The sequence below is a fragment of the Pteropus medius genome, unplaced genomic scaffold, assembly GCF_902729225.1.
Source record: "Pteropus medius unplaced genomic scaffold, Ma_sr-lr_union100, whole genome shotgun sequence".
Lineage (NCBI taxonomy): Eukaryota > Metazoa > Chordata > Mammalia > Chiroptera > Pteropodidae > Pteropus > Pteropus medius.
In genome coordinates, this window is record NW_024352783.1 from 9,620,711 (window position 1) to 9,640,645 (window position 19,935).

The following is a 19,935-nucleotide window of genomic DNA, read 5'->3' on the forward strand; positions in this document are numbered from 1 at the left end:
TTTGCCCACCAACTCCCACCCATCGACTTGAGCCCCAGACCATGATTAACATTTTTCCAGAGCTATAGGTGGGTACCCAAACCAGAAAGGACCATGGCTCTGCCTGTCAAAAGAATGCTTCTCTCATATGGTCCTTCCCAAAGGTTCCATGCCTAGGAGCTTGGTCAGAAAGAGCTCCTGCCCTGCATCCAAACCCCCCACTCAGCAGTCATGCCTCAGAACCCCTCACAGCCCCATCAGCCCAGGCTTCAAAAGCAGCTGTCTTCCCCAGTCTCCTCTGAGCCTATCGTCTGCCTAAAAGCCTGGAGTCTCCAAGTCTCCTTGCCTACTATGCCCCGTGCCCCACAGCTCCTGGAGGTGGAGGCAGACAGTCAGAGTGAGAAACCCTATGCATAGCTTACAAACCCAATTACCCAGTTCGCAAGCATTTATTGAGCACCTACTACATGGAAAGCACCATGCCAACCACCATGAGAAAAAGTTGAAAAGGCCATGGCCCCACTACTCCACAAGCCCACAGTCTAGCAGAAACATAATAGGCATTACTGATATAGCACAGCCCAGTGGTTACAAACACAGGCTTTGAAGTTGTACAGACCTGTATTCTAGGCCCAACTCTGCTACCTCCCAGCTTGAGTGTCTTTGGGTACACTGCATCACCCCCACTTGCCTCAGTGTCTCCATCTGCAGAATGAGATAGTACCAGAATCCACCTTACAGGTAGTGACAAGCTACTAAGAGCTTCATGCAAAGCCTGGTTAAATGGTAGCTGCTCAACCCATGTAAGCTTCATTCCTTGCCTTGACCAGGCAAACGCAAAGCCCTGAGGCATGCCAGTAAAGACCTCCCTCCAGGTTTCTACCACCTCATTAATCAGGAAGGACTGTCCACCCGGCTGTGATGCCACCTGATACCCCTGGCAGTCTGCCCATTCACCTCCATCTTGTCTGCAAGGACATCTGGGGACAGGGATGGAACGTGCCAAGTTCTGGCGGAAGGCCAGACATGCTGGGACCCCAGCAAACCAGAAGAGGCCCACTCAGCATGTACCAGTGCCATCGAGCCCACATAGGTCATTGCCAACCCCCCACCTCCAACTGTGCACGCATAGTCAGCCCACAATAAATATCTGAGGGTTAAACTGGTGGTGAGGAACCAAGCTGAGGCTAGGCTGTGTCCTAAGATGAGGTGGATGGTACAAGCTTGCTTGCCATCAGAGGGCCTAGATTTGGTGCTCTTGGCAGTAGGGAAACACTGAAGGTTGTTGGGTAGCACAGGAACCTCTGCCCACTTCTCTAGCTTTATGCCTAACTCCCTAGTGAGCTCGAGCTTTTTGTGGTCGTCCCTTACTGTATCAGGCAATGTTGTGCCCTAGGCCTTTGTTCCAACTATCCCCCTACCTGGAATGCTGTTCCCAGCACCTCTAATTAGTTAACGTTTATTTTTCTTCTAAGCCGAGCTTAGAAACCTCTGCCAACCTTCCCAATCTGGGCTCAAAGACAGTACTCTGCTTCCTCTAAATTGGTCCTTTTTACATTAGAGTACAAGTATTCCTTTCTAAGGCCACCTTGCCCAGACAGGAGTCACTGGAGGGCAGAGCCCCAGTCTGATTCCCTCTGTGCCCCAGCTCTGCCTAACCCAGGGCAGGGCCAAGGCCAGAGGTCTCCAGATGGACACTGCGTTTTGCTTTACAGTTCTGTCTCTGAGATGGCACAGAAAGACAATGCAGGAGGACATCTGAAGAGACCATGTGGTTGGTGCAAATCAGAGGGGACAAGAAACTGGAGAAGACAGAAAGGAGGGGCTAGGGTGCGTGCAGGAGTGCAGAAGAGAGGGGAAGGAGAAGTGGGCCATCTTGGAGAAACCCCATAACAGGTTCACCTACCTACTCTCTCCTCCCTTTTCCCCTTCACTCTGCAGAAAGAGAGAAGAGGGGTGAGAGAGGAGGGACAGAAGGAGAGAGAAGGGGATACAGGCCCCCCTGGGCCTGAGGCCCCATCCAGTGGCTGACCTGGTAGGAGTGGCGGGGAGCACAGGCAAGTCCTACAGAGAACACCTTAAGTCTCAAGGCTTCCCTAAGGTTCCCATCATTCCCCCTAGTTCGCAGGGCCCCCAGTCTGGGCAGAGGGCTCAGAGCAGCACTGTAGCTTCCAACCCCTGTGCCATCCCCAGGTGGAAGCAGAGAGGGGGCAGTCAGACCAGACTGTCCTCAAGGAACTGTGGGTCTAGGGAGGCAGGGCACACTCAGACACTATGGGCTGCTCTGCCCCCAACAGAGGGACCAGACTCATCCCAGGAGGACAAAGGCTCCCTTTGGAGGAACAGAAATGGATTTCAAGGGCAAGAGAGGGAAAGAGGGCTTTGTTCCAGGAAGCAAGAACAGCTTCTGAAAGGCAAAGGAGGTAAAGCAGAGGCAGAGAGAGGCGTCCAGGGCCTCTGAGAGGCCACATGGGACGCCCTCCAAGGTACCCAGCACAAACTGAGCGAGCACTATAACTACTGTTGGTGCAGAGCAGGGTGGCACTGGGTCAGTAGGCAGCAGCCGGTCACAAAGAGCCTTGAACGCCAAGCTAGTGACGGCCCAGCGCCGGGAGGCAGGCGGCAGCCGGGAGGCAGGCGGGCAGCTGGGGCGGAGTGATTGAACCCGGCTGCCGGCAGAGCACGTCTCCACCAAGGGAGGGCGATAAATTAAATAAACGACCCTGCCCCGCCAGCCGCTCCCCACCCAGCACCAGGTTCCGAAGATGAACGAAGCTGGGCCACCGCCGGGAAGGAGGCTCAGCCAGAGGCCCCACCGCACCTCCCGCTCTGGCCCGCCCCGGCCCGCCCCGTTAGGCGCCGTTTTCCAGGTAATTAAGGTCGTGGGGCGGACACACATCTGCTCCCGCGGCCAGTTGCACCCGCGGCCCGGGCAGGTGCAATTAAACCCGCGCATTCGCCGCCATTAAGCATTAATACAGCTCATTAGCATAAGAACGAGAAGATGCTTGGATGGCGGCAAAACCCCGAGGGGCAGCGGGCGAGCGCCGGAGGGGCGGCGGAGGCGGCCTGCCCAGCCTGAGCCCCAGGAAGTGGCTCAGGCCTCCAGCTCGCACCCCGAAGCCCGCTAGGGCAGGCCAGTCTGGGAGGGGGCCCAGGACAGGTCCCAAGAAGAGGTCTTTGGACGGCAAAGGTGGAGGTCCAACAGGGCAGGTGTCTCTATCCCAAAGAGACCACTGAGGAAACAGATCTGGAAGTGCCATGCGACTCACACAGGGTCCCCCAACAAGGGAGCTAAAACCCAGGTCTCAGCCTACATATGATTCATTTATTCAACACAACAGTAGTAGCAGCCAACACTTAAGCCATTTCTAAGCACTTAAAATTTCTCAGTGATCTCAGCAACTCCAGGAGCTAGTGAGTACTTACTTACTATTGTGATCCCTATTTACAGAGGCAGAAACTGAGGCTTGGAGAGGGCTTTTGATTTACTTGAGGTCTCATGGTATATAAAAGAGCCAAGGGAAAGACTTGAACCTGAGCAGCCTGGCTCCTGAGGCTGGGCTCATAAAAACACCACCGTGACTAGGCTGGGAGGGGTTACCAAGGAGGAGTGGGGACTGTGGCTAAGTGGAGGCTGTGCCATCCTACCCCTACTGGATCAGACTTTAAGTCAGTACCACCAATCATGGCCTTGAAGGAAGCAGGTTGTAATAATCCAGATGAGCTGTAAACTGGAAGTTAGGACTGCTCACTGCCAACTCATTTGATTTTTCCCCTCAAACACTGGGTGGGCCTTCAAAATGGGTCTGTAGGCTGGACATGGCAGGAGGACAACCAGTTTGCCACCTCGGTCTAACACAGAGCATGGTGCATGGCAATTAATAGATGTTAAGAAACACCTATCCAGCAACTGAACAAATGAGTACATGAATAAATAAATGCCTCCCTCTGTCATCATAGGATAACAGAGACTGCTTTTCCCATTTCATTTCTTCCAAGCTTCCTTTGGCCCAAGGGGGTGATTCTGTGAGAGCAAAAGGGCTAAGACAAAATGGCAGGTGGAGCCTGAGGCAGGAGCTGTGCTGTGCTGTGGCTCCCAGCATCCCCTGGGGCAGTGCCTAAGGCATTCCAAAGTCAAGGTTGTTGCCAGCAGATGTCTTGAGGGCCCTGGTAGGGAGGGCAAAGAGCACTGAGAAAGGAGACACAGGCTGCCTGAGTTTCACTCATAGGTGATGGAGCTAGAAGGAAACTTCTAGCCCCTGAAGAACCCAGAGAAGGGGGACAGTAGCCTGGAGACACACAGCAAGAAATCTGGATCTCCTGACTCATTCAAGTACTAGTTGAGCCTTTCAGGTGCCTGAGAGCACCCCCAGCCTAAAGAAGCTCTGCATGTGTCCTGTATGTCTCTGTCTTGGCTTGTGACAAATGTGCATTCCCATACAGGAATATGTAATGACACAAATAACTTGATTATTTGATTAATTCTCTTTCCCCCCTTGACCACACCTCCCCAAGGGCAGAAATTATGAACACCAAGATCATGGCTGATTTCAGTCCTGGCACACAGTAGGCCTGCAAATATATTTGTCAACCAGATGAAGTATTATTACTACAGTCAAGTGCCAAAGAAAAATGAGTGTAGATGCGGGCATTCATGGGTCCCAGAGGCCTCAAACACCCCCTACAAAGCTATCTCAGGGTCTGGATGGGCCTCAATGTCCCCACAGCTGAGCTAGCTGAGGGGTGCAGACAGGAGAGGATCTTGGCTCCCCTCTTCCCAGACCTGACCCTGAGACCAGCCCAACCCCTCAGTTGCTGGCTGGCCTGCAAAGGTATCTGTCCCAGGAGGGCCCTAGGCAGCCTCATTAGGAAAGTAGTGACAGACACATTAGCTGCTAAGGTGAGGGGAGGGGAGCTGAGGGCAGTCACAAAGCTGAGGAAAACCAAATGCATGCCACTTTCTGGGATGCTGGGCCCTGTCTGGGCCACGGGCTGTAGCTGGGGAGGGGGCAAGAGACAATGCCCTAAGTGCAGAGTTGTCCCCAGAGCTGGAACTTGCTCTTGGGACTCAAGGCCCAGAGGAGGGGGATCTTCCCATCATTCCTCATTCTTGCTGCCTGCCTCCTGACTGGATTCAACTCACTGAGTGATCCTTGGCAAACCCCTGCCTCCTCTGTGCCTTGGCTATTCCAGTCCTGATGCTCTGGGCAAGAGGACCACAAGGACCTGGGAACCCATCCCCACGTGATAGAAAACTGAGGCCCAGGGGGTGCTGCCCCAGAGCAGAGTACTGGAGGAAGAAGCATACTCTGCATTAGGGTCTTGGCTTGGCAACTAACAGGCTGTGTGCCCTCTGGACTTCAGTTTCCAAATCTGTGAAATGTGGGCCTGGAGCACTTTGGCCCTGGAGTTCCCTCTGGTCTCTGAGCCACGGGGAAGGGACTGTCAGTGTCCCTTCAGCCCCCAAAGCCGATCCTTCCTGGAGCCCGATGCCCAGAGCCACATAGCAGTCAAAGAACTCAGGTTTACCAGGCATCGAGTTCCTCCAAGTGCCCAGAGCCAGAGGGAAAAGCAGATGCTAGGCAACGGAGCCAGTGGCTACTGCCTCCAATTCTGATACAGAGCACGTAGGAAAAGTCCTACACCACACTCCACATGCACACAAGAACAGGCCTCACATCATAGGACATACAGATGACCACACAGTCACACACTCAGGTCTCCCACCCACAAACACAGACAGATACACCACAGAGGAACACAGGTCCCCCCAATGTTGTGGATACCATCACATATATGAGCGCCTGCGACATGCTCAGACAAACCTACCCCCTCTATTCATTTCCCCTACTCAGACACACATACACAACCACACGTTAGACCCAGTCACAAACACACACACCCTCACTATACACACATATCATATACAGAGGCACGTATTCAGCAACCAACACAGACTCATACAAGTGTCTGGATGCAGCAACCATGCGAGAACTATCACTCCTTCCACATACAGAACCTCCCCGTCCCCCCCACCCTCGCCCAAAAAAATATAAAAGACATGGACACACTGCACACACACAGGCCAGAAGCCCAGAAAACACACAGACACACACCCATCTTGCAACCTGGTTACATTCCATAGGGCAGGCAGCACCCAGAAGAGCAAATCCAGATAAATAAATCATGTTCAGAGCATCAATATCAGCCCCAACCTGGCTGCCTCCCTGCTATAGGTAAAGTGAAATGGGTCTTAAATATTTTATAAATAAATAAACCTGTTAAAAGAATATAATTTACTGGGCTGTTGGCTGCAGGCTCGCAACATCCCTCTACATCTTTTCATTTCAAAGAGCAGACGGTAGTGGTGGCAGGTGATGGCCAGTGGGGCACGGTGTCTGGTGTCCCACCCGCCACCCCTCTGTCAGGGATATTATTCCCAGGAAAAGGGGCATTCTGTGATTTTCCATTCACTAAATTCAGCTGCTGCTCAGGAACAGGGCCCTGCATTCTCTTGTCTCTTCAGCTTATCCCCTCAAGCCTTGGATGCTTTTTAAATGCCAATCCATCCCTGGCAACTCTGATTTTCCAAGGCCTGTTTCATGCAGGGCTTGAATGTGTTAGAATCAAACTGTCTGGGAATGGGGGAGAAGAGGCCTGGCAGCAGGGATGGGTGGGGCAAGGGCAGCTTGTAGCTGGGCCTGAGAGACAGCTGGGCAGAGGGAGGCTATGCCAGGTGCCAGGCCTGCATGTCCCCAGGAAGAGGCTGGAGCCCAGGACAGAAATTGCCTCCTAGGACACAGAGAGGGAGCAGTAGATAGGTCACAGAACCAACAAGGGGTCTTTGAGCCTCAGCACAGCTAGGCAAAGGAGGCCCTAGGTGAGGCTGAAGTCTGAGACCTTGCTGCAGCCTTGCCCATTCTGGGGCCATTAGAGCCCCTTGCTGCTGGAGTCTGAATCTCAACTGGGCCCATAAGTCTTTAATGTCCCTGTCCAGGTTGAACGGCCTCCTGGGCCACAGCAAGTAGGCCTTCCTGGCCCAAGCTGCTTATCAAAGTTAGTGGCAACAGGGAAAGGCTCCTGGGGTCCATAGATAGGGAAAGAATGAACAAAGTCAAAGTCACTGTCCAGACTGGCTCATTTCTGAAGCTCTCCCAAGAATGTGCTTCTAGTTCCCTCAAGATTCCCACACAGGGAACAGGAGCATTTTATACATTAAATGAGAAAATCAGGATATCATATGCTATTTACAAGAAAGTGATGGCATGCTTAAAAACACCAAACCAAAACCCCCATGAACAGGGTGGGGAAAGTCAAAGGTTGCTAACTTTGGACGCTGGGAGTGTAGATGAATTGCTTTTAACTTGTCATATTTTCAAAGTCTATAATAAACCTGTCCTTTTATAGTGAGAAAAAGTTATTAAAACCACCAAGTGCCTTAGAAAACCAAACATATAGCATGACTCCATATTTTCTATTTGTCATGTTTATTGTATGTCTACAGAAAATGTTGACAACAGTTATGTCCTAGGGTGAAATCGCAGGAAATTTTTACTTGTTTTCCTGTATTTTTAAGTTTTTGTGAAATCAACATAATAATATGATCATTTAATTTTAAAAATGCTTAGGGCTAGGAAGTTCTTTTTTACTTCCTGCGTCCTTCCTGCTGCAAATGAAGCCCCTTTTCACTTTCCTTGGGTGGATGTCCTGACTGAGGCCTGAGAAAGGCCAAAGGACAGCTGCTCAACAGGCACACAGTCTCCCTCCCGAGACCCAAAAGCTGCCGTTAAATTTAGCTAGGCAGTCCAGGCAGGAGTGGACAGAGGTCAGGTGGAGTAGGCACCTCTATAGAGCCTGGGGAAAGGAGGCCCTGGAGTGACCAATTGGGGATTTATGACACCGAAAGGGGGGTGGGGGTGGAGGCAGGGATAGGTTAGCAGCAAAATTCCGGAAGAGGCTGCCCCCAAGGTAGGCGAGGTGCCCGAGCTCAGGAGGTAGGAATGTGCCTCCCGGCCAGAGTACAAACAAATAGCTGCCAATAAGGTAAAGCCTGTGCTTCTGCTCCTGTGCTGGAAAGAGGCCGGCTGGGAGGCAGGGTCCAGGCCTTCCGGACAAGGTGGTGTAATGGGGTGCATTCCCGGCCCCTCCTCTCCTAGGCACTAGGGCTGGGGTAGGCATGGCTGGCCCATGGGCAACCCCAGGGAGGAGCAAAGATGGAGGCCCAAAGACTGCGGTTCAGGGGAAGCGTGGCATGGAGACCGACCTCTACTTTCAGTGGCCCCCTACAGCGGGAAGCGGGGGGGGGGCGGGGGCGGTGCAGCCTCTCCATTATCCTGGCCCTAGGAAGCGTCTTTCCACTGTCCCTGACGCAAGATTGCCGGGCTCGGCGAGCAGAGCCCGTCCCAAGGATACCCGGCACAGGACCCAGTCACCGGGAGGGCCACGGGCCTCAGCCTGATACTGAAAGCCACCGCCCACAGCCCTAGGTTCCGGGAAAGACCCTGGTTCAGCGAAGGGGCGGGGCCTCGGCAGCCCAGCTCTCCAACCCCGCGGAGCACGCCGGGACGGGGCGCTGCCATGGCGACGGGAGCGGCGCGCCCCGCCTCGCCCCTCCCAGCGTCGCGGGCACGCCTGCGGGGCAGGGCTAGTCTGCTAGAACGCCGCGAAAGAGGCCCCAGAGCGACCAAGATGGTGGGCGCCGTGGGAGGGAAGAGGAGGGGAGGGCAGGAAACTCGGGAGTTTGCTCTCTCGCTGCTCCCCCCACCTGAGGTCGGGCCGAGGAGAGGAAATGGCCCGGAGGCGATAACCGAGCTGCCTGTATGTCTGACCTGACAGCTCTCCTACCTAAGCAGGACTGCCCTCACTAGGATCCACAATTTGACACCCCCACCCCCCAAGATGGCTCCTCACCCTCTCCGCAAGAAGGCCCTGTCTTCTAGGCTGTCTCTTCCCCAATCCAGTGCGCTTCCAACTCCCATGAAGGCGGGACATTTGTTTCCCCAGGCCTAGGGGCCTGAGATGCCAGCCTTTATGCACCTATACCCAAGTGTGTTGCTAGACAGCACGAACCTGTTTCTCCCTCAGCATGACTGCCATCAGAGCCTCTAAAGTGCCCACAGCTCTGAGTAGCCATCCCTGCCCTTCCAGGAGACCCAGCTAAGCTGGCAACTCCCTTGTGGACCCTGATCCCCTCCTACCCTGTGTCCTCCCAGCAACAATGGGGGACAATGGTAGGATGGGAGCTTACACTGGGCCAGATCACTGTATTCCAGAGTCCTCCATGTGAGTGACTCTGCCCGCGTTCGGTGGGCATACAGGCTGAGATCTGTTAGGGAGTGAAGTGGCAGAGCTGAGACTCAGGCTGTGACTCTTGTCCATATAGAGTGGCACTCCCTACTCACTGGACGCCCAGCCTGGGCTGCTCCAGCCGCTTATCTCTGGTCCAGAGCAATGGCCTGGCCTCCCTCCCCTCCCTTCCCCCTCCCCCTCCCCACCACCACAGGCCTGGATTCCCTTCCGAGCCGCCAATCTGCAGCCACACAATGCCTTGTTTGTTTGCTTTCTCTGCTGCTCCCTCTGGATCTGATGTCTTTCTCTGCTACCTGCCGGCCTGGCTTCCTCTCCAAGCTGCCTTCCCAGCCAGTTGAAGGGAAGGAGGGAGCAGCCATTCCAGCAAGTCTGACTCACAGCCGTTCCATCGTTCCTCAAATCTACCTCCCCAGTGCAAGGAATGCCTAGCTAATGCGGCCTGACCACAATGGCTTTGCAGCCCCCTCACTGTTCTCAAACTGTAAGGTGCCAGCTGAGTGGAGCAGGAGTGATGTCTCAGCCAGGGGTTGGGGGAGGGGGAGGGGAGCCAGAGAGGTCCAGCCAACCTCCCCTCTTCTTTTGTGAGCAAGGCTTGTTTTGTTTGTCAGGAAGGCTGCCCCTGACTTCCCAGCAGTCCACTGGCTGCCAGGAGATAAGGAAATGAATGGGACCAGGAGGGCTGAACTGGAGGAGGCAGAGGGACTCCCGGGTTTCATGGCCCTCAACTACCTCTCATTCTTTATTGGGTTCCTAGGTAGCCCAGGCTCTGGGATGAGGATTTATAGGTTGCATTGGGAGCCTCACTTGGTGGGTGCCCTCTCCTCTCAGTGCCCACCCTGGGCAGATCTCTCTGCAGTGTCTTGGGAAGCCCTATCAGCCTGAGGTGAAACAGGGCTTTCACAGGCAAAGAAAAATAAACACCCGCATTCCACACCATCTTCTCTACCTGCAGAGGGGGGCTGCCCTCTCTCCCTGTTCAAATAAAGAAACCCAACACTGATACTGCACAGAGATACCACAATCTCACCAACTCCCTCTACCCAGGGCACCTTTACTGTGCCCTACCACCACCATACCATACTGAGTGGCCAGGGGCAGGTCCTAACCTCCCTCCCTGGGCCTCCTTCTTCCCCTTCCTGTTCTCCACGCAGAGTTTAACCCCTACAGCCACTCTAGGATAAAGGCATGATTATGCCCACTTGACAGTGACAGGAGGCTCCAGGAGAGAAAGCCACAGGACTAAAACTGCCTCAGTCAGAATTCAAGCTTACTTGTGATTCTAAGCCCCAGAAACTTAAGAGTCAGTGATTATCTGCCAAATGGATGAGTGACCACCATGAGGAGGTGAGTGAGCAGCAGGCAGGACTTGACTTTGGAGCCCAGCAGACGTGGTCTCCAATCTCAGTTCTGCCACTTGGTTGCCGTGTGACCTCAAGCAGGTTACTTAACCTCTCTGAGCTTTAGTTTCCTTGACAATCTGTACAGGACAGTTAATAAGGCTTAGAGAAGACCACCCAATGCCCAGCACAATAGCAGGCACTCATTAAATGATGGCTTTTCTCCATGATCCCTTTCAGCCTCCAAAGAGACATTCACTTATTAGAAGAACCAGGGCTCTCCCACCTCTGCTTATATCCATCTGGCCCTGCTGCCTACCAGGCATCGCCCCCAGTCACCATCTCTGGCCCTCTGGAACACTCAGGCTGAGACCAAGGGCTGCCAAACTGAGTTCCCCAGGCTTCTGTTCTGCCTGAGGGACCAGAGCCTGTATGTTTAATTAGCCAGGGCGGGGCCCCAGGGGACAATGTCACCCCAAGGGAACAAAGCCAGCTCCATCCACATCCTGCTGGACTCAAGAGCCACTCAATTAAGTCTGATTTGGCAAAACGTCTGTTTTTTGTGCTATTTCGGGCCACAGTGGGGATTTTCTGTGTGTCTCGAAGGTATCCTAAACTGGATTCCTTCCCACCTCCCCCACCCCTGTGTTTGAAATGAAAATATTGTTCTTCCTCCTCTCTTTTTCTCCTGATTCTCCTCCCCACCTATCAGAGGGATGCAAATAAGAGAAGGGGCAGAGGTTGGGCCCCTAGCACTCTCTCCCACCTACCAGGCCTCTGCAGGTCTCCTAGGCTCAGCCCCCCAGAACACAGCATGCTGGGAGTTGTAGTTCCCTCAAACCAAGCAAAGGGGAGAGGTCCTCCAGCCTTTAACTTCTCCACACCTCTGGAAGGCCCTGAGGGTCATTTTCTATTCTCTCCTCAGACACATCAAGGGTCTGTCCTTCCCACCACACACCTTTTGAATTTCTGCCCCTGAGCCTTTGCTTGAGCTGTGCCCTGTGCCTGGAAAGGCCTCCTGCAAGGCCCCCCCTCTATGGAGTAGAAACCCTCTTCCCTATCTTTTTAGCTTGCAACACTATTACAAATCCACATCTATGCACTTATTTCCTTAATGTTTGCTCAGCTACCAGACTGTAAGCTTCAAAACAGCTGAGGAAGGGTCCATTTGATCACTAATGTTTCTCCAGGGCAAGGTTTCTCAACCCCCTCAGAACTATTGACATTTGGGGCCAGAGAATTTGTTGTGCATTGTAGGTTGTTTAGCAACCTACCTAGTTGAGACAACCAAAATGTCTCCAGACATGGTCCAAATGTCCCCTGATGATTTTGTCCTTCAGGGGACATTTGGACCATGAGACCCACTGCTCTAAGGCCTGGCACAGTGCCCCTCCTGCCAATGAATGAATGCATGATTCTCCCCTTCCCCCAATGATTTTTATTTTACCTCTTTACCTCTTATAATCATGTATACATTTTTATTTTCTAAGACCAGAAGCTTCCAGAATACAGGGCCATGTGATCTCAGCTATACATCAGTGCTGATTGCCCATAACTATTTGCTGAAGGAATAACTATCGAAGCATCAGAGGGCACAGAACTAAAACCCAGTGTGGTTCCCTCTTCCTTACCCAGCCCTGGATTACAGTGTGATTTTGCTACAGTAGCTAAACTTCTCTGGGCCTCAGTGTCTTTTCAGTCATTGTAATAATTCTCTGTCCTATCCGGTTAGTGAAGGTTTATGGGTTAGTGAAGGTTTACGACTTCACATATCTAAGACGCTATTGCCACCAAGAAGAAATCTTTAAGGTGATTTTTAATTTACATCTATATTTTCTGAGAATTATTACCAATAGGCAACATTTATTAAGTACTTTGCTATGTGCCAAGTACAGCTAAGTACATTAGAGGCACCATCTCTTTTAATCCTCTTAAAAACAAAACTATAAAGTAAGTACTATTATTTTTACTGTTTGATAAATGAGGAAATAGAGGCTCAGGGGGCTGGAGAGACCTACCTAAGGACACCAAGATATGGTCTGGTGACCTCTGGCAATTGAGGACATCAATCAGAAAACACTTTCAGCTTCAACACCTGATACTGAAATTCTTTCTTAAAGTCTGAAGCCTGCCTGGTGTCAGGAAGAGTTAGACCTTTCTAGGTGAATAAGGCCCTTGCAGGGCCTCCCCACCATCAAGCCTCACCCTTACCCACTGAGCTCCTGCTACAGAGAACATGTTCCAGGTCCCTATGGAAAAACTAGACAAGGCCAGGAGGCAGCCAGGAGTGCTGATTCAAGAAGTTGGCCTGCTTAGGCGGGCGCTTGGCTTGGAGTAACACTACTCCCTTCCTGGGTGTCATCCCTCTCAGGAAAGCCCTGGCTGGGGCTGACCTTCCTCAGCATCAAGCTGGTCTGTTAGATTTTTCAGGGCAGGAATAAAAACAATGAGGAGGAGAAGGAACCATTCTCTAGTACTTTCCATATACCAGTCACTGTTTTAAATATTTTATCTGCATTAATTCATTAATTCTCCTAACAACCCTATGAGATAAGTGCTATTGTTTCCCCTATTTTACAGATAAAGAAACTGAGTAAAGGAAATAAATGATTTCCCCAAGTTAGTAAGTGGCAGAGCCCAGATCTGAACCTAGGCAGATGAACTACAAAATGCATGTGCTTATTCACTATGCTGTATTAGAAATGCATCACATTGTTGGCTTTGTTCCAGACCCTGGTATGCAATGTGATTTATGAATGAATGAGTGAACAAATGAATGAGTTTGTGGTTGTATAACCACATTCATTGCTGCCGAAGACACAAGCTGCTGGATGCTTTCTCCAGGTCCACCCACACCACTGGGGCAAAGTTTCTGTTGGAAACAGAAACTGGCCAGAAAACTATAACTCTTACCTGCCCCACTGTGTAACAAAGACCCACTGAATCCATCTGCCTCAACCTGACTGGAAAAGAAAAATTGTTTTATCTAGTGTTACTTCATGGAAAGTTTAGATGGAACCTGGCATGAAGAGGAAAGGAAGAATAGCGATCTCCTCTTGCAAAGTCCTTTAGCAATAAGAGTAAAAGCCACATGCTGAGTGTAACCAAGAGGGGCCTGTAATCATGCCCATTTTAAAGTGAGGAAATGGAGATTCAGAGAGGACAGCAGGTACCTGAATTTGAACCCAGGCTGGCCTAAGCCCAAAGCCTGTTTATGACTCCGAGCTCAGGGCCTCTGTGTTTTCCATGCCAACTGCATCATCACATTTAATGCTTAACAGCACTTAATGTTCTCATTTTGACAGGAGAGGAAACTGATGCTCAGAGAGGGAAGTGACTTGCCTGAGCAGCAGTTGGAACTAAACTTCTTCCTAATTCCAATTCCAGCGCTTCTCCCACCATACTGCCCTGTGGACTGGCACAGTCTCTAGGGAGGGAACTCCACTCGAGTCCACATGTCCTTCTTCAAGACGCCCAGCCTGGGGCCTGTCCACACTCTGAGCAAGCCCTCTGCCCCTGTTCTGTTAACCTTCTCCACTGGGTCCCCTACATTCTGAGCCCAAGCAGTTGACCCTCCCCAATTTACAGGTGAGACAGGCCCAAGAGGAGAGGGAAGATGCCCCCAACTAGCGCAGGCTCTCCATCCCACAACTCCTAACAAGTGGCTCCCTAACACGCCCCCTCTCTCTTCCCATGCACCCCCACCCATAACACACATACACACTTGGCCCTGCCACATCTGTTCCTCACTCACAGGACTCATTCCTGCCTCTCCCCAGCATCCCGGTCACCTTCTCTCCTGAGCCTGATCACTGTGCACAAACTGGATTTCACTGTCCACCTGGCCCACAGACTGGGAGGGCCTAAAAGGCCAGACCACAAGCTTGCTCATCTCTGGGACCAGTGTGCACACTGCCTGAGGGAAGAAAACACTGAGGGAATGTCTACTGAATGAAAGGATGGTCAGATGAATGAATGAACGAATGAATGTTCAGTGTTGCAGGAACCCTAGTACTCCTGGATACTTCTTTCCCAAGTCAGCATAGTATTCAGCAACAAGAATATTCCTCTCAGTCTTGGGGGGAGAGGGGGAAATTTTTTTAATTAATTAAATAAAAAATTAAAAATAAATAAAATAATAAAAAATAAAAATAAAATGTTAGAAATAAATAAAAACCAAAAAATAAAAAAATAAAATTAAAAAAAGAACATTCCCCTCACTCTCATGTCTCCTTCTTCCCCCACACCATCTCTCTCTCCCTTTCCCCTTTCCCTGGCTACCTCCTTTTCCCATCTATCTCATCTTTCTCCCTCCCCACCAACAACGTGTGTGTGTGTGTGTGTGTGTGTGTGTGTGTTCACCATCACACACACATATTCACACAGGTTCAAAAACCAATAGAGCAAAATCTCTCCTTTGCCAGCCAAGCCCTAGTATGTGCTACTAGCCCCTGGCCCACTCTCCCTACCCCCTCCCTGGTATCACATTCCAGTCTCAGATCCCCGGTGCCCCCCCACCCCCACCCCAGGCACAGGGCACAGCTCTGGCTCAACCATCTCCTCAATACCAGAGGAAACAGGATAAGCCAGTTTCTCCTCAGCCCCCCTCAGGGGCAGCCTGGGTGGGGGCTGGGCCCCTTTCTGGCTTCCCTTGTCTCCGCCAAAGTCAGACAGAACAGAGTCCCTTGACCAGCAGATCCTGCATGTTGCTGCTAAGGATCTCAGGGGCCCACAGACGCAATGTCAGGCTCTCATCTGTGTACTTCACCTGGTCTTTGCTACCAGGAAGCATTTCTGAGCATCTCTGTGTTCCAGGCCTTGCCCTTGGCAATGGGGCTGGGGGTGGGTGGTGCGTGCTTTCAGGCCTAGATGCTCCAGCCTCTTTGGGGAGGACAGACACTGACAGAATTACCGATAATAATGCTATGCCATGAGTTTAGACAAAGGGAGATGACTCATTCTGCCTCAGAGGTCAGAGAAGGGGGAGACAAGATGTCTGTTTTGGTCTTGGGAGGCAGGGAAGAATGTGAAGGGCATCCTAGGTGGAAGGAAAAGGCCAGGTAAATTCACAGGGGCAGGGATGTACATGGCTGACCCTGGGAAGGAGGGCTGTACTGTGGCAGAGAAGGGGGTTGGATGGGGACAGAACAGGCACAGGACGCCAGAAAGGGCCCCTGCAGCATGGGAAGGATTACGGACTGCACCTTTATCCAGAAGGCAGCATGAGCCCCTGTAGTATCAAGAGCAGCTGAGAAAGATCGGTCTGGTAGTGTGGCCCACACTGAGTGGGGACAGGATGGAGGCAGGGAGGCCAGCAAAGTGGCCCTGGCAATAGCCATTTCTATCTCTCTTGGCTATGGTAAACAGGCCATGTCCATTTCAGCCTCCAAAGACATGCTGATGTGTTCCCACTGCCAGGAACACCCCTCGTTCTTACATACCTGTGCTTGAAGCAACAGCTCCAAGCCCCCTGTTCCATAAAGCCTCCACCTCCACAAAGCCCCACCTCTGGCCAAGACTAGGTACACCTGCCCTTGAATGCTAGAGCTCTGGTCTTCTGTCCCACCTATCTTGGAAGTGAATCATACAACATCTCCCTCTGCTATCTGGCAAGTCTTACCAAAGATGCTGCCCTACAGTCCTTCCCTCGTCATCCCCATTAACATCTGAACAGTGATTTCACGGGGGTCCTGCTTCCTGCGGGAGCCCTACCATGAGCTCCCATGACAATGCTGATCCCCTCAGGTATTATCTGGGTCTCAATTACCTACTCGGCTATGACCTCTTGGAGGCAGCTGCAGTAAGCACAGGACTTCAAAAACAGTGAGTCCCTGGAAAATACTTGTTCCCTTGGGGCCAGTAAGCCCAGGGGCCTCTCCTACAGACACTGCCCAGTATACACTGCTGTGCACATGCCTCCACCTCCTCCCTCCCTGCAAAGCCACACATTGGAAATTGGGGAAAAGAAACATCCATGCCACAGGCACAAGCAGCTATTGAAAGCAGCGAAGTGCACACATGGGCTGCCATGGAAATAGAACAGTAATAATAATGATGGTGGTGGCAACAGGCATTTATAAAGACAAGTACTGTTCCATATGTTTATATGGATTGACTCATTAAATCTTTACCACAGTCCTGTGAGGCCAAGATAGTTACTTTCCCCATTGTTAGGATAGGGACACTGAGGCACAGAGAGGTAAGTAACTCATTCAGTGCATGGTGAAGCCAGGAGTCAACCCAAAGCCTTGCCCTGAAGCACCTCACCCTATGACCTGGCAGGGACAAATGGAAATTTAAAAAAAAAAAAAATGGAAGAGTAAGAGCCCAACATATGTTTTCATTTGGGGAAAAAGAAAACTAGGTATGTATGTTAGATGCATATATAAATGAATAGCAAAATGTCTGGAAGGATATGCTCAAACTGTTAACTGGGATTACATGTGAGGAGGGTGGGAAGTGTGGAGAGAATTTTTACTCTATATACTTCTGGTTTTTTTTTTTTTGCATTTTTCATAATGAGAAAGAAAAATCCATGTGTTACTTAAGTAATTAAAAAAAGAAAATTTGTTAGGGCCTTTTAATGTTTGTTGAATGAATAGAAGCCAGATCCATTTTCTAGACCTTTTTTCAAAGTCTGGATAAGACCCATTAGTGGATTGTGAAATCAATTTCAAGAATTGTAACCAGTAATTTTTTTAAAAAATCAAATAAACTAGAACAGAAAGTTTCAGATCAACTGAGGAAGTAGAAGAATTATTTCACTAAATCTTTATTTCAGTCACATACAGTGGAGTGAATGGAACTGTGACCTAAAATGTATTTCTTACTACAGGTCATCAGCTAGAGTTTGAAAGCCATTGATGGAGACTTGGAAGTCTAAAGAGGAATAAGACAAGGGCCCTGCTTGCAAGGACCTCTTGGTCCAGTGAGAAAGAAAGAAGGTTTTGGAGAGAGTGAGTTCCGTCTGTTTAGGAAGCCAGTGGGGCACCTGGCTGTTGGGAAAGGTCCTATTTAGCCCACTCCACAGTGGGTGTCTGGGGCCTGAATCACCATATACTTTCCCCTCCAAGGCTTTTGCCTATGAAAGCTTTTGCCAAAATTTTGGGGTTTAACCTCCCCCAGACCAGAATGTCTATGTCCACTCCCCTGGGTCACCCAAAAGGCCACTTCTCCTTGCTAAGGATTTCCTCCTGGATGCTCTTGGGACCAATACATTGTCAAGTAGGAGGGGTGGGAAACTAGAAGATTCCTTTCCAGATTCCAAATGCAGACTGCCACGTCCCAGGGAAGCCTCTGGAAAGGCAGCTGTGTGGTTAGTTGGGAGGCCTCCACTCAGTCTGCAGAGAGAGCTGCCCCCACCTAGGGTGAGCCTCACCCTAGGGAGAGCTAGGTCTGAATGCAAGATGGTGTGGGGGGAGAGAAGCAGAGCCCCCGGCCAGGGGCTCCCATGGCACTGGCGTCTCCACATCAGAACTCGCCTGACCCATCCTCCTCCCCTCCCAGGGCGGCAGACAACTAAAAAAAAGATAAAATAAAAAGTAGTTTCCCTGCTCTGACGTCAGCGCAAGGTCTTAACAGCCCAGCAGCGGCATGAAACTGGATTGCAACCAGATGTAATGCTCTTGAATCCTCAACACACCGCTACGTTGGAAGAAAAATAAAGCGTGCAGCGGTGGGGTGGGCACTTTGGGTGGGAGGGAGGCATGAGGACCCGCGTGGGTCCTTGAATCGGAGCCTGCCGAAACCATGGGAAAGGCGCTACGGGAGTGAGTGCTGTGCTGCGACGTGGGAAGCTCTGGGCCCGGGTCCGCCATTCAAGCACGCTGCCTCCCCTCCCCCAGCCCCCCAATAGCGCATTGTTACACTCGGTTTATCCATTCAACGCTCCCCACACCCAGGGGTCCTAAAAAGAGGGCACGGCTCCGGTCCCTGGCGTGGATTTGAGGAGTACCAAAAGCCCCAAGAAGTAAACCGTTTACTGAGAAAACGGGCGCCCCAGGAAGCTGGGGCCGCAGCGGCCTCAGGCCTAGATGATGTTTCGCTTCCCCTCCGCCCCTTCTCGGCCGCCCCCGCCGCGACCAAGGCTCCAAATGTCACCCCCGTGTCCTGCCACTCCCTCGCCCCCGCTGCACTCAGCGACGCCGCCTGGCGCCGGGTCCTCACGTCCGTCTCTCCAGGGTTCCCTGCCTCCAATCCACGAGGGCCATGGCCTGGCCAGCGCGATACTGTCTGGGAAAACAGGGCTCGCATGTCCCGCGTCCCCGACCGTAATAGCACCCTCCGAAGGGCCTGCGCGCCCGGCGTCTGGCCGCATCCGAGCTCCCCGGGCCTCTGGGGCCTTTTCCTGCGGGGTCGCGGGGCCTGCACACAGGCCCGAGCGCCGCTGCCCGCGACGGGGTAACGCGCTGAACTCTTGCGCCCCATCTCCCCAAGCAAGTCCTCCTCTCCCCTCGCGGCCGTTCCTTAAACGCCGTGGCCCACACCAGGCCCCAAGTCTCACAAGAAAACGTTGGCTCCCCGCCCCCCACCTCCCTACCCAACACACTCACAAAGCTCCGCTCCCAACGCCAGGCGAATGCCCCCCCCGTCCCCACCCCCCGCTCGGCAAACACTCCGCGCACCCCAGCGCGCGCAGAGACCCTGGCCACACTGGACCCGCGCTTCTGGCGCCCCCACGCCACGAACCGACCCCGGCCCGCAGCACAAATCTTTCTGAAGACCCTCATCTGCAGCGCAGGGCGCCCCCACCCTGCGGCTCCCCAGACGGCCATCCGGTGACCTCGCGCACCCCCCACGCCACACAAAGCAATGACCCCGCGGACCCCTACATGCGGGTCCAACGCGCGCTCGCCCCCGAATCCTCCTCCATTCCTCACCCTGCCTCGGATCCCGATGCCTTGCGCCCCACCCCGCACCCCGTGCTCACCTCGGCGCCCGCACTCACTCGGGGACCCTGGGTCTGGTGCTGAGACTTCGCGGCCCGGAGGGCCAGTAGGCCATTGGGGGTCAGGGCGCGGCGGCCGGGCCAGCCCGCGGCCAGGCAGAAAGGAGGGTGGGCCGCGGCGCCCCCTCCCCGCGCCGGCGCTCGGGCCGCGGGCAGGGCGGCCTGCTCGGCTCGCCTCTGGCCCTCGCTGCCGCCTCGCTCTCCAACTCGCCTCACCCTGCCCAGCCGCGGGCGGGGGCGGCGCCCGGGGGCGCGGGGAGTCGGCGGCGCTGGATCAGGGCCCTGGCTGCGCACCCAGCCGGGTCTGTCTGGTGTCCGCGGGTGCCGCGGGTAAAGGCGATCCCCTCCGCACAGGAAGAG

At 52.8% G+C, this 19,935-nt stretch overlaps 1 protein-coding gene across 1 annotated transcript in view; it reads right to left on the reverse strand.

The window, feature by feature from the left end:
* RAI1 (retinoic acid induced 1) overlaps positions 1-19,663 on the reverse strand; it is a 117,427-nt gene extending 97,764 nt beyond the window's left edge. Inside the window, 1 exon segment of the mRNA XM_039847568.1 lies at positions 19,558-19,663. The gene's annotated coding sequence lies outside the window, so the exon portion shown is untranslated.
* Positions 19,664-19,935: the final 272 nt, after the last annotated feature.